General features: G+C 44.4%; 1 protein-coding gene across 18 annotated transcripts in view; it reads left to right on the forward strand.

Moving 5' to 3' along the window:
• The window catches only part of MAGI2 (membrane associated guanylate kinase, WW and PDZ domain containing 2), a 1,141,222-nt gene that overhangs the window by 566,582 nt on the left and 561,148 nt on the right, over window positions 1-13,492 (forward strand). The window contains exon 1 of one of the 18 annotated variants that reach the window (XM_075926583.1): window positions 7,779-9,942. The exons of the other annotated variants lie outside the window; for them this stretch is intronic. The gene's annotated coding sequence lies outside the window, so the exon portion shown is untranslated. Of the gene's footprint in view, window positions 1-7,778; window positions 9,943-13,492 lie in introns of those variants that run through there. 18 annotated transcript variants of the gene reach the window in all.

Below are 13,492 nucleotides of genomic sequence, written 5' to 3' on the forward strand. Positions count from 1 at the left end.
TTTGTGGATGTTTGGAGATGCTCATGGAAAAGGAAATACATAAAGGAAAATATGTCTGTGAAAGCCTAATGCATGTCTTCCTCTTAGATATTATGCCTTCTCCCATTATAGCAAGTGTACCCTCACAAAGTAAATTAAGGGTAAACTAATGGCACTAATCTGACAGAATTAAATATTTTTACAAAACTTGATTATTTCCGATATGGTTATTGTGAAAAGTGGAAGCACTACCATGTTTCTGTTATAATTCAGACATCTCACCACTGCCGTCATACTAGTGTCCTGATAACCCATGGAAGTCTGATCCTCCTAGTTGACTGTTGTGTATGAACCTTCCTGCATCCACATAAAATTGCACCCTGATTAATGAGAATGAGTTAACTGCTTTTACTGACAAAGTAAGTTCTTTGGGACAAGGCCTGTGTTTCATCCTTGATGTATATAGTAACTACAGGCAAGGATCCCATGGTACTGCAATCGAAATATTTTATACTGGTTATGGCAGTAATAAATAAGACAATATTTACTTGTGGAATAAGGCAGTGAGGATAGGTATTCACAGACTTTGGAAGTTTTCTTATACATCTCAAGCACCTCCAAACATAATATTGTTAATATAATGAATATGAATTCACACTCACTCCCCTCCACTAGCCTTTTCAAAGTCCACATAGGAATTTATAATTAATTCCAGGATTATATCCCAAAAGTTGTTTTGTGTTCTTTTCAAGCAATTGTCGCCTTCTTGGCAGACCCAAAGCCATCAATTAGTTCAGGTGATGACCTTTTAAAATAGTTCATCTTTTTTTTTCACTTATCTAACACCTGCCATCCAGAGAATATTAGGTAATTTTACAGTTGGGAAAGAAGCATTAATTTAGCCTCTGTGAAGTAGTGAAATAGTAGTAGTCTAACATTTTCACACTGATAAACTAAAACATAGTGACATATTTAATGAACACAGCAAGCCAGTGACAGAGCTGTAGTAGAATCCAGGAATCCTGCTTTAACCACTGAATGGACTCTCTCCCTTTAATTTCTACACTCAAGAACCACAACACAAACTAGGAAAATTGTCTTTATCCACAGCTTTTCAAACCAATTGCTAATTGATACATGGCACCAACACTATATTGCTGGTATACATGACAGCTCATGTCCAGCTACTGTCTAGTGGTATTACTGTTTCTGCTTTTAAAACTGTATTTGGCATCTCAACATTTCATAGCTTGTAAAAGCTGCAAAGTGCTGGAATGCATTAAGAAATATTTCATCTTCTCAATAATACTGGCCACTTTCTTGTCTCTTAGAAGTTACAGCACTGTCTTTTAGCAGAAGCCCATTTGTTTCTTAGTGAAGGAAAAAGTTGTGTTTTCACAAGAAATTTGATAGTTGCATGCTATACAAAAGGCAAGTTGAATGTCTATGGAGATATCAGTTCTTGAGGATCCCAGGAAATATGCTGCCTCTTTTCTACTGTTTCTAAAAGCTTCTGCAGATAATGAAGCCTTGAATTTGTTAAAGGGACTCTTTAATAGTCTGTCAGACTAGAAAATTGAACCTCTGTAAGAACAAGTAAACCCTCCAACTTGAAATATCCTACTGATGATTCAGCTATGACCACTCATTCATACTGTGGGCTGCAGCAATCTTAAAACTGCAGCAGGGAACAAGATGTCTCATTCGTTACAGGGCATGATCTCCCTTCATTCTTAGTTACCAGTTTACAGATTAGTTAACTCCTATAACTTGAGTGCTGCCACTAACTCATCCATGCACTCAACTCTCTAGCTTGAGTGTAATGGTGTTTTAATTCTGAGCTAGCTGGCCCGTCAGGGTGCACAGCTTTGAAGCCTGAGTGCTGTTGCTGCTGAAAATACTGCATGCTGTCTGATTGAAAACAGAGTCCACTTGAGTACTGATGAGCCTTCGTGGCTTTCCAAAATTCTTCTTGGGGCCCAGATGGAAAAAGCTGGATTTCTGGGAAAATCTGATATCATCCAGTCTGTTCATGCATTCCATGGAATTGCACACGATCTGTTCTCTGTGGACCACCAAGGCCAGTCTCCCTTGGGAAAGGCAGCTAATGGGCACATATGTGCCATGGGTGACAACATCATAGTTCGAGAAGCCCATTCACTCAACACCCCTTTTATTTTAGGGACATTTTGAATCTTAATTACTCATGAGTGAACGAGCTATGACTGCTTTGTAGACCTCCATCACTACAGTGCCAACAGTTGACTACCCAATATGAAACTAAGTAGTCACTGACTTGTAGCAGTCTGGGATTTCTCATTTTCAGATGGTAGTTGCACCGCACTTCTGGCCTGGAAAGGACCGCTTCTTCCTGGCCTGGAAAGGACTGCTTCTTCCTGGAAAGGACTGCTTTTTCTTTCAGCAAAACTACAATGCATAGGTGATCTTCCAGAAAACACCATCCTAGCCACCATGGATGTAGAGGCTCTCTACACAAACATCCCACATGCAGATGGAGTACAAGCTGTCAGGAACAGTATTCCTGATGATGCCACAGCACAACTGGTGGCTGAACTCTGTGAATTTATTCTCACACACAACTATTTCAGATTTGGTGACAACATATACCTCCAGACCAGTGGCACTGCTATGGGCACCCGCATGGCCCCACAATACGCCAACATTTTTATGGCTGACCTGGAACAACGCTTCCTCAGCTCTCGTCCACTTACACCCCTTCTCTACCTATGCTATATCGATGACATCTTCATCATCTGGACCCATGGGAAGGAGACTCTGGAAGAATTTCACCATGATTTCAACAGCTTCCACCCCACCATCAACCTCAGCATGGACCAATCTACACGGGAGGTCCATTTCCTGGACACCACGATACAAATAAGTGACGGTCATATCAATACCACCCTATACCGAAAACCTACTGACCGCTATACTTACCTGCATGCCTCCAGTTTCCATCCCGGACACACCACACGATCCATTGTTTACAGCCAAGCACTGAGGTACAACCGCATATGCTCCAACCCCTCAGACAGAGACCTACACCTACAAGATCTTCAACAAGCATTCTGTAAACTGCGATACCCACACGAGGAAGTGAGGAGACAGATCGACAGAGCCAGACGTGTACCCAGAAGCCTCCTGCTACGGGACAAGCTCAAGAAAGAAACCAACAGAACACCACTGGCCATCACCTACAGTCCCCAGCTAAAACCTCTCCAACGCATCATTAGTGATCTACAACCCATTATGGACAATGATCCCTCGCTTTCACAGGCCTTGGGAGGTAGGCCGGTCCTTGCCCACAGACAACCCGCCAACCTGAAGCATATTCTCACCAGCAACTACACACCACACCATAATAACTCGAACTCAGGAACCAATCCTTGCAACAAACCTCGGTGCCAACTCTGCCCACATATATACACCAGCAACACCATCACAGGACCTAACCAGATCAGCCATACTGTCACTGGTACATTCTCCTGCACATCTACCAACGTAATATATGCCATCATGTGCCAACAATGCCCCACTGCTATATACATCGGCCAAACTGGACAGTCCCTACGTAAAAGAATCAATGGACACAAATCTGATATTAGGAATGGCAACATACAAAAACCTGTAGGGGAACACTTCAATCTTCCTGGACACACAATTGCAGATCTAAAAGTAGCCATCCTGCAGCAAAAAAACTTCAGGACCAGACTTCAAAGAGAAACTGCTGAGCTACAGCTCATCTTTAAGTTTGATACAATCAACTCTGGATTAAACAAAGACTGTGAATGGCTTGCTAACTACAAAAGCAGCTTCTGCTCTCTTGGAATTCACACCTCCAGATCAGCTGCTAGAAGTGGGCCTCATCCTCCTTGATTGGATCCACCTCGTCATCTCCAGCCTGATCCTGGCCTGCATATTTATACCTGTCTCTGGAAATTTCCACTACATGCATCTGACGAAGTGGGTCTTTGCCCACGAAAGCTTATGCTCCTACACTTCAGTTAGTCTATAAGGTGCCACAGGACTCCTCGTCGCTTTTGCAGATTCAGACTAACACGGCTACCCCTCTGATGCTTCTTCTATGTATCCTAGACTGAATTATCAGGACAATCTCCTTACACAGCTCTATAAAGGTGGCTTTCCTTATTGGAAAGTTCTGAGCTTGATGCTGGTTATCCCACAACTGCAAGACAATGTAGTCTCCCTTCTCAGTGATGCTGCTGCTCCTCCACATGCTCTGATCAGCAAAGGGAGATTCCACAGCTATGAAAATTCTTTCAGCATTACACTTGTACTACCACTACCTTTGCTTTGACTGTCCAGTAGCTAAATAAAAGACTGTAGCCCTGCAGCTCTTCATCCAATACCATTTGTGAGTCCTGCAGTTCTAGACTGTTGCTTTCCTGGGTGACGCTGTAAAACTTATTTCCTTCCTCCTGAGGAGCACTTTTTCTGGCAAGAGCGTGAAATTGTTATGAGGTATTCTTTTAAACACTAACACACTGACATAATATTTATTGCTTTAATTACATTTTCTAAGATGCTGGTAATCATAATGTGACTTCGATTTATCAAATCTCCGGTGATAATACACAGCAAGTGAATAGGAACAGAAATCCTAGAACTGAAAAGAATCTAAAGTAACCTCCGTGTCCAACCCTCAAATAAGAGGCTGGCTTAAAAATTATGTGAAAAGAGGGTTAAAATCAATACTCACAAATTAAAAACATCAAATGTTAGATAGAAATATATGTGTTTGTATGGGATAGGGAGGTTCTGCAGAGAAAACTTATCCCTAAGATGGAAAAAAATTAAGATGCAAAGAAATCTATGCACACTTGAAGGTGCATGTAAGCCCCACAGTCAAGGAAATAACATTGTGTTTTGAGGAAGAAACTCCAGAGACAGCAAAAGTTATGAAATTTGGCTTTCTATAAGCATCTCTTCCCTCTCAGCTCATCTGGGACTCTTTAAGTGTTGGGATTGCTGAATAGTCTTCCCATTGAAAATTAGGCATTTTAAAAGGGCTACAGTTCAAATGTCAGGGCTCTTCTCAGCCAAAGCTGTGTTTAGGAAGTCAACGAGGTGGAAGGAGAAGGGGAGCTGTGAGGACATAGAAAGAAGTCCCGCCAAAGCCACATAGAAGGAATCATTCTGTGCCTGTGGTAGTGGGCTGCAAAGCTTAAACTGAAAGTCTGGAGTTATGTGCCTAGCAGAACACAGGACAGGGAGCCAATTTAAATGAGTGCACCCTACCCCATGCAGCTCTGTGATGTTCATCCTGCCTGCAAACCAGTCTGCCTGCTGCAGAGTCAGAACATCCAAGGTGTGGCCCCATCCCTTTCTTAATGTAGTGCATCGGATGAAAGCCAAAACAGTGCAAGAGATAAATACTGTGAACAGTGAAACAGAAGACCAGACATTCAGGCTTAAGGCTTGCCCATTTCTTTCACTTAGATACTGCTTTGGAAAAAGGCATAAGTGTGTCTTGTAAAGGGACACAATCAAAGCCCAAAAGCACAAAATGCTGCCTTCCCTAGAAATTAAACAGCTCCTTGTTTCTGGGTGCTAATCATTTCACATGTTGATTTTTAAATGAGGGCTGAGGGCAGGGGCAGAAGAAATTCATTCACACTTAGTATCTTGCCTTTTAGGGAGCTAATCTTTTCCCCTTTAAATCCAGTGATGACATTCCCATGTACATGAATTAGAAGAAGAGCAGGCTCTGAGGTGCTGGAGTCAGAGTGCTGATGAGGTAGCATTTAGATCTTGGAACGGTCAGTGCTCCACGTTGCTTAACAGAATCTTGTCTGACCAGTTTGTGGTAGCAACACGGTTGGGCTCCTAAAATGGCTTCCTCCAATCATCCCCAAACAGTGACTGCAATACAGAGAGTATAAATATTATAAAATGAAATCTTTGTGTCACCCATACACCTTCTGGATGTGGTGTACTGTCCCATGTGGTAGCACTTAGATCACTAAGGGTATGTCTACACTACAAAGTTAGTTCGAACTAACGGACGTTAGTTCGAACTAACTTTGATAGGCGCTACACTAGCGCTCCGCTAGTTTGCATTTAATTCGAACTAGCGGAGCGCTTAGTTCGAACTAGGAAAACCTCATTTTACGAGGATTAAGCCTAGTTCGAACTAGCTAGTTCGAATTAAGGGGTGTGTAGCCCCTTAATTCGAACTAGTGGGAGGCTAGCCCTCCCCAGGTTTCCCTGGTGGCCACTCTGGCCAACACCAGGGAAACTCATCTGCCCCCCTCCTGGCCCGGACCCCTTAAAGGGGCACGGGCTGGCTATGATGCCTGTGCCAGGTGCAAGCCTGCCAGCACCCAGCCAGCAGACCCTGCACCTGGCACGGATCGAGCCAGCCACCCGATGCCCCCCAGCCCTCCCCCTCTTCCCGGGACCAGGCTGGCGGCTCCTGGGAGCTTGCCTGGGACCGCAAGAGGCGGGCACCCGCCTGGTCTAGTGCGGACATCGTGGACCTCGTCCATGACCTCCGCACTAGGCACAGGAAAGTGGCTGGCTAGGGCAGGAGAGCTGCCAGCCTGGCCACCCAGGAGCAGGTGTGCATGAAAATCAAGGTGGTCCACTGAGACCCCCGACCCTGAGCCCTGAGCTTAGAATGTCCGTACTGGGTCAGACCAAAGGTCCATCTAGCCCAGTAGCCTGTCTGCTGACAGTGGCCAACCCTAGGGACCCTGGAGGGGATGGACCGAAGACAGTGACCAAGCCATTTGTCTCGTGCCATCCCTCTCCAGCCTTCCACAAACCTTGGGCAGAGACACCACTCCTACCCCCTGGCTAATAGCACTCCATGGACCAAACCTCCATGACTTGATCTCACGTCCCTTTAAACTCTGTTCTAGTTCTAGCCTTCACAGCCTCCTGCAGCAAGGAGTTCCACAGGTTGACTCTTTGCTTTGTGAAGAACAACTTTCTGTTACTAGTTTGAAGCCTGCTACCCATTCCTTTCCTTTGGTGTCCTCTAGTCCTTCTTTATGGGAACTAATGAAGAACTTTTCTGTATGCACCCTCTCCACCCAACTCCTGCTTTTAGAGACCTCTATCCTGTCCCCCCTCCGTCTCCTCTTTTCTAAGCTGAAAAGTCCCAGTCTCTTTAGCCTCTCTTCATATGGGAACTGTTCCCAACCCTTGATCATTGTAGTTGCCCTCTCCTCTCCCACCCTCTCTCTTCCCCTCTCCCACCTCCTTTTCCCAGTCTCCCCCAGTTTTGTTCAATAAAGACAGATTCCATTTTTGAACACAATTGTCCTTTATTTTGTACATCAAGAAGAGGGGCTAGGGAAGGGTAAGTGGAAGGAGGTGAGGGAGGAATGGGGTACGCGCCCCCGATGGGGAGGACTGGGCTGGCTCTGCGGGCTTCTGGGGGTGGAAGCTCTCCTGCAGCCCCCCAATTGCCCCGTCTCCCCAGATCGCAGCCTGCGGCAAGTGCAGCCGGGCTGATGGCCGAGTGCTGTGATGTGCCCAGTGTGGGTACTTTGGGCAATCCAAGCCAGGACTGCTTTGCAAGTGGGGCACCCCTGAGAACTGTCTGTCCGGGGTGGGGTTCGGGACCCTTTAAGCACAGCCCTCGGCTAGCCTGAGACAGCATCTCCATGCTCTAAGTCCTCCTCTGATGCCCTGCCGGCACTGCTTCCGGCCATCCTTAAGCCTGGTTCAGGGTCCACTTAAAGTGGACATGCTAGTTCGAATTAGCAAAACACTAATTCGAACTAGTTTTTTAGTCTGGATCCGTTAGTTCGAATTAACATTGTAGTGTAGACGTACCCTAACAGAGAAAGAATGAGTGTGCTCTAAAGCCTTAGTTCAGAGCTTGCTGGCTTTTAGCTCAAGCTGTAGGGGCTTTTCCACTACGTTCCAGTGGTCCCAGGTTCAGTTCTGCCTGTTGGTGTTATACAGGTTGAACCTCCCAAATCTGGGACTCTCTGGTCCAGCAACATCCATGGTCCTGCAAGGCCATGGATTTTGCTGGACCAAAGAGCCTCGGGAGAGCAGGGTCTGCAGAGTCCCAGCTGGGCCAGCAGTGGCTAGGCAGGAGAACTCTGGGATCAGCCTGGCAAGATGGCATATGAGAGCCTCTGCCCTGACCAGGGAACCCCCGGTGTCAGTGAGGTTAGGCAGCCAGAGCAGCCCCTGGCTAGGGAACCCTGAGAACTCCCCAGTGGCAGTGGGGCCTCACACAGGCCTGGGAGCCCTGGCCAGGAAACCCCCGCAGCGGCACCAGATGGCAGCTGGGAGTCCTGGCCCCACCAGGGGAATCCCTGGTAATAGTGGGACCAGTCTGGCGGCCTTGGCTGGGGAACCTCAAATGGCCGAGGGTTTGGCAGCAGCCCAGTGGCCCTAGACAGGAACAGGGCAGGTGGCAGCTGGGTTGCCTAGGGGCCGGGAAACCCTGAGGAAGTACGGGGCCAGCAGTGGCGGAACGGGGCTGACGGCAGCCAGGTGGCCCTGGTTGGGGAGCCCCCAGCCGCCGTGGGTCGAGAGCCTTGGCCAGGCCAGCATTAGTGGGGCAGTGGCAGGGCACCTCAGACCTGAGAGCCACAGGGAGGGGAGTTGGCAGCAGGGCAGCCAGCAGTGGAGTATTGACCTCCCCTGGTCTAGCAAACTTCCTGGTATGGGATGGCTCAGGTTCTGAGGGTGCTGGACCAGGGAGTTCCAACCTGTACTTGGGCATCTATGTAACAAGGAGGTGGAAAAAAATAACGAAGTTGGCAAGGCTGATTTTCTTAAAAGGAATTTTAGTTTTTTAAAAATTATCTACTGGTTATTGTTGCAAACCTGAGCTGAGCTTTGTCTTCACGATCGCAAGAGCATAGTAATTCTTCCACTCTACCTGTCTTTTCTATTACTGCCTGCAGATAACAAAGTGAAATGTACAAGAATCTTGCTCACAAAGGCAGGATCCTGATACCTCAATGCCACAGTATCAGAACATAGCAGACAGACACAGCTGAGTAAAGCATTCTGTGCACACGAGCCCGCAGTCTAAAATGTAATTGCTAGGTCAAATCTTTTGAGACAGCAGTGGTTTCAGCTTCGTTTCTCTGGTAACAATACTCATTTTTGAACACAGTTTGTAGCAGTAGATTGGAATGTATTTGGCAGAGGAAAAACATGTTTCTAGTTTTTTTCATCTTATTTGCAGGAACAGGTCTTAGTTGTAAAACCATGGGTCAAATTCTGCAATCCACCAAAATATATATTTAAATATTGTGCCTTAAATTCCATGCTCTCCCCTTGGCTTCATTATGAGTTTTGCTGGAGTAAGGACCACAGGATTTGGCTCTATTAACTTGCACTTTAATGAACCCAAGCTGCACAATGTAGATTCGAATCTAAATGCAGAATCACCAAAGCTGGGGGTCGTTCACGTCTTTGGTTTTGTTTCATGCTTAAAACGTTATTCAGACACTTGGTTAATGTGTAGTGGTTGTAAAGAATTAAAAAATAGTGACTGTAAAAGAGACATTATGGCATGCCATAGCTTCCAAGTAAAACTAAGTTTGGTTAATAGTCAGTATGTGTAAGTGCCACATGTCCTGTGAAATTCAAGCTGTTTGGGGCGAACCTCCAGAAGACTGAGATTTGATTAGGTTTGGTTTGGATGAGTCCTGTCAAGTTCAGAGATTTATTCGGACCCCAGCTGATCAGCTTCAAATCCGTTCCTTCTCTCGTGTCCTCCCTTTCCTAAACACAACCAGATGCTTTTGTGTCCCACGCAGATTCCCAACCCCAGTGACCATGAATTATTTCTTTGTCTTTTTCTCCGACAGTGTGCTTTCACAGACTCCCATCTTCTCTTTCAACATCACCGAATGGACTGTCCTATCTATTCCATTGCAGGGTCTCAGCAGGTGTAGCAATCTGGTGTGCCTGTCAGTGCCTTCATATTACAAACCACAGGTATGCTGCAGAACATACACTGGGCTCGGTGCTGCCACATGATTCATTGTGCATTTCTGAGAGAAAGAGGAGGGTATGAAGAACAGAATCTTTAAAGACATCACACACTCACTGCCTGACCTTGTAAACTCCTAGAATAGACATCATAGACTGGATGGTAGAAAAGATATGTACGAGAGCAGTGGCATCAGGAATAGGACAAGATGCAAATTTGAAGTCTCTTAGCACTTAAAGGTTGGATTTGGATTCATGCATGGGCTGAGGTTTATGGACCATCTATAATATCAACCATTATCATGAACATTCGACTAAGAATTTAAGTAGTAGTTTTGCTGATGAGGCAAAAAGAATGATGCTGCTTTATCCTGCCGTAAGCTATGTTGATATGCCTCAGAAAGCACACAAAGACAGATGTGCCCAGTACCAAGTAGTCAGTTTTCTAGCCATGAACTCATCATTTGCACGTTATGAAGGAAAAAAATGCCTTTTCAGAACTGCTGCTTTATGTTCTTTTCCGCTAGTGTGAAAATGCAGTTAAAATGGTGACACATGTCATCTGTGCCTTTGGAGCGAGAACACAATACTTACCAAAAGAAATTCCTGTGATGGTGAGCCAGTTACTCAGAAGAAGAGTAGTGGGGACCCATGGGGCTTGCATATATTTGCAAGTACATGGAATCATAGAAATTAGAGATGGAAAATATCATCTAGTTTGTCCCCAAGGAGCAGTGCGGGATGGTTCCTCTCCACTGTTTATAGATCTGGGGGGGGGGGGGCGTTATTGTTCCTCCATTTGAAAAGGGACACCTGTATTTTCTCATGAGGCCCAACATACTCTATAAAGCCTCTCACCTCACATACCCCTTCCAAGAAAGCCCATGACTCAATCTATCCCGGAGCTCAAGGGAAATTGCATGTGTTCTTAAGATCCCAAACTTTACCCACTCACATACATACAGGCCTAAAGGGTACCCAGCATAGCAGAATGTGGGAAGGAGAGGTTACCAAGGCAGAGCATCTGCACACTGTAGAACCTAGATTCACACGGTACCCTGAAAGGGCCACATACAGCAGCTTCCCTGGACTATGTGGGTAGTTCAGTGCTTCCAGTTTTATAAGGTACCGTACATACACGTTAAAATAGGTCTGCCCCCAAAAAGTGTGCAGTATAAATTGGTATGGTGTAGACAAAGGGAAAGAAGCAGGAAGCCAGGCAGAGAGAGAAAAAGATTGAGGACCAGATTTTCAGAATCCACAACTGAAGTCAGATTTTCAAAAAAGCTCCTCTTTCATATAGACACTGTACTAAGGGGCTAGATTTTTCAAAAGGTCTTTTGAAAATCTAGTCATATGTTTAATGGTGGGAGCTAAGCCTTTTTGAACTTATGCTTTTGAAAAACTGGCCATTTTAGGTGACGAAATTGCAGTTGAGTCTTTTAATAAACTTTTTACATTTTTAAATTTGGGCTTTTATTCAAATGATCATATAGTTTTTCAAACTTGATCCCACAAAATCTGTGAAAGCCCACACAGGAAAACTGTGGCAGTGCTGGGACTGAATCGAATACTCTTGTATCCCATGCCACTGCCTTAAATGCAAGGCCTTTCTTCCTCTCCTCTTGCATAAAGACATCAATCTTTGGACTATGCCTAATAAGCATTATATGTTCTTGACATACTATAGTAGCAATTACTGCTGTAAAATTCTGGCTCAGATCTGACTGGAAAAATGTGGCATGACCTTGTGGAAATACAGATGTAAAACTGGAGGCACATTAAGCCAAGTTAGGTTAAAGAATATTTTTAAAGAAGAGATCTAGGAACAATACACTAAAGCAAACCTTAAAGCGTAAATAATTTAGTTTAAACTAGCTAAATAATTTAGTCTAAAAATTATGATTTAAGGCTATAATGTGCTTCAAGATTTTTTTCACTGTTTTTGAGGTCTTTTAAAAGACTTAATTCTTCTCAAATATCCTCTGCACCAGAGATTGCAATACCATAGTATTCTCTGGGGTTTTTTTTTATTTATTTGTTGAGGTTTTTTACATTTCTAAAATGGGGGTTTTATTCAAAGGAACATAAAGCTAGAGTAACCAAACATTTTTATATGTGATCCATAAATGTGTGCACAATAAATAGGTACCAAGACAGATTGCTAATCAGATTTATCAATTTTTTTTAAAGCCTGAATGGACCATTATAATAATCTAGTCCAGTGTTTCGCAACCTTTTTTTATAAAGTAGTCCTTTAAAAAAATTGTAAGTACCTACACTTTTCAGACACATAACTTTTTTTTCTGCCATTGCAACACATTTGTTTAAACAACTTAATCATAGCCGGGCTGGCGATGACATTTTTCGGTATAAAAAGTAAAAAAATAATAAAACTTAAAACAAAAATTCAGTTTCTCTAAATTTCAGTTGTTTTGACGTACTCCTCCAGACTTCTTTCGAGTACCCCTAAGGGTACTTATACCACTGGTTGAGAAATACTGATCTAATCCAACCTTGTGCATAAATCCAGTCATAGAATTTCACCCAGTAATTCCTGAAGGAGAGGGGATTATTCTTCCCTACTAAATTTGTGAAAACTATTGAGTTCAATACCTATGATTGAGCTTGAGTATGTCCTTAGAAAGACTTTCCATCTCAAAGATTATTTAAAGATGAGGCCTGCTTACATGCCTCAATCTCTCACTGCTTCAGGCAGGCATAGAATGACCTCATGTTCTGAATTGTGTGGACGAGTCCTGAAAAGCAGAATTCAAGTCTCAGATGAATGACTATGTGATAGCATTTGTCTTGAATACTCTGTGGCTCTACTTCATGCCTTCTCCAAATCCCCCTCCTCCCTCCCCTTTTCCCCAATGTCTAGCCTTCGGGCCAACCTGGAAGCGAGAGCCTTGAGAGAGGTGGGCAAGGACATGGGTTGGGAACTGCTTTCAAGTATGTATTCTACTTTTGCTTTTTATAAAAATGATCACCGTAGGCAGGCATGCAAACCTGTTACCACCTTGTAGTGTATATTTCCTGTGTGTCTGTGTGTGTGTGGTGAGGCCATTTGAGAGGGTAGAATATTAGATAACAAAATACCCAGACCCTACTTTCTCTTTCATGGAGATGCCATACTTTTCCATTTTCCCTCTGCTGGTCTCCATAGTCTGAAATAAAAGTCATCTATCCTGAAAATGATCTCTGTGCATATAAAATAAATTACCCCTGTTTGCATCCTAACTCTCCTGCTATTTCCCACATTTCTTGTCAGTGAACAGCAGCCTATTGTTTCTCCTTTGTGCCTTCACAGGATCTCTGTTAACTCATATCAACAACAGGGTGAAACACATGCAGGTGACTGCACATTCTGCTGCCACTTCATGACCTCTCTGGTGTGTAGAAGGCCAGACATGGGAGCATTTTTCTGCACTGCTGAGTACTGTGTTAGGCCACATCTGGAGTGCTGGAGGGACTCATGTAGCCCTGAGGCCAGACTTTGGGCACCACAGATACAAACATGTTTGCTGAATAGCCGATGATGAACTAGCAAAGC

The sequence above is a fragment of the Pelodiscus sinensis genome, chromosome 1 (genome assembly GCF_049634645.1).
Source record: "Pelodiscus sinensis isolate JC-2024 chromosome 1, ASM4963464v1, whole genome shotgun sequence".
NCBI lineage: Eukaryota > Metazoa > Chordata > Testudines > Trionychidae > Pelodiscus > Pelodiscus sinensis.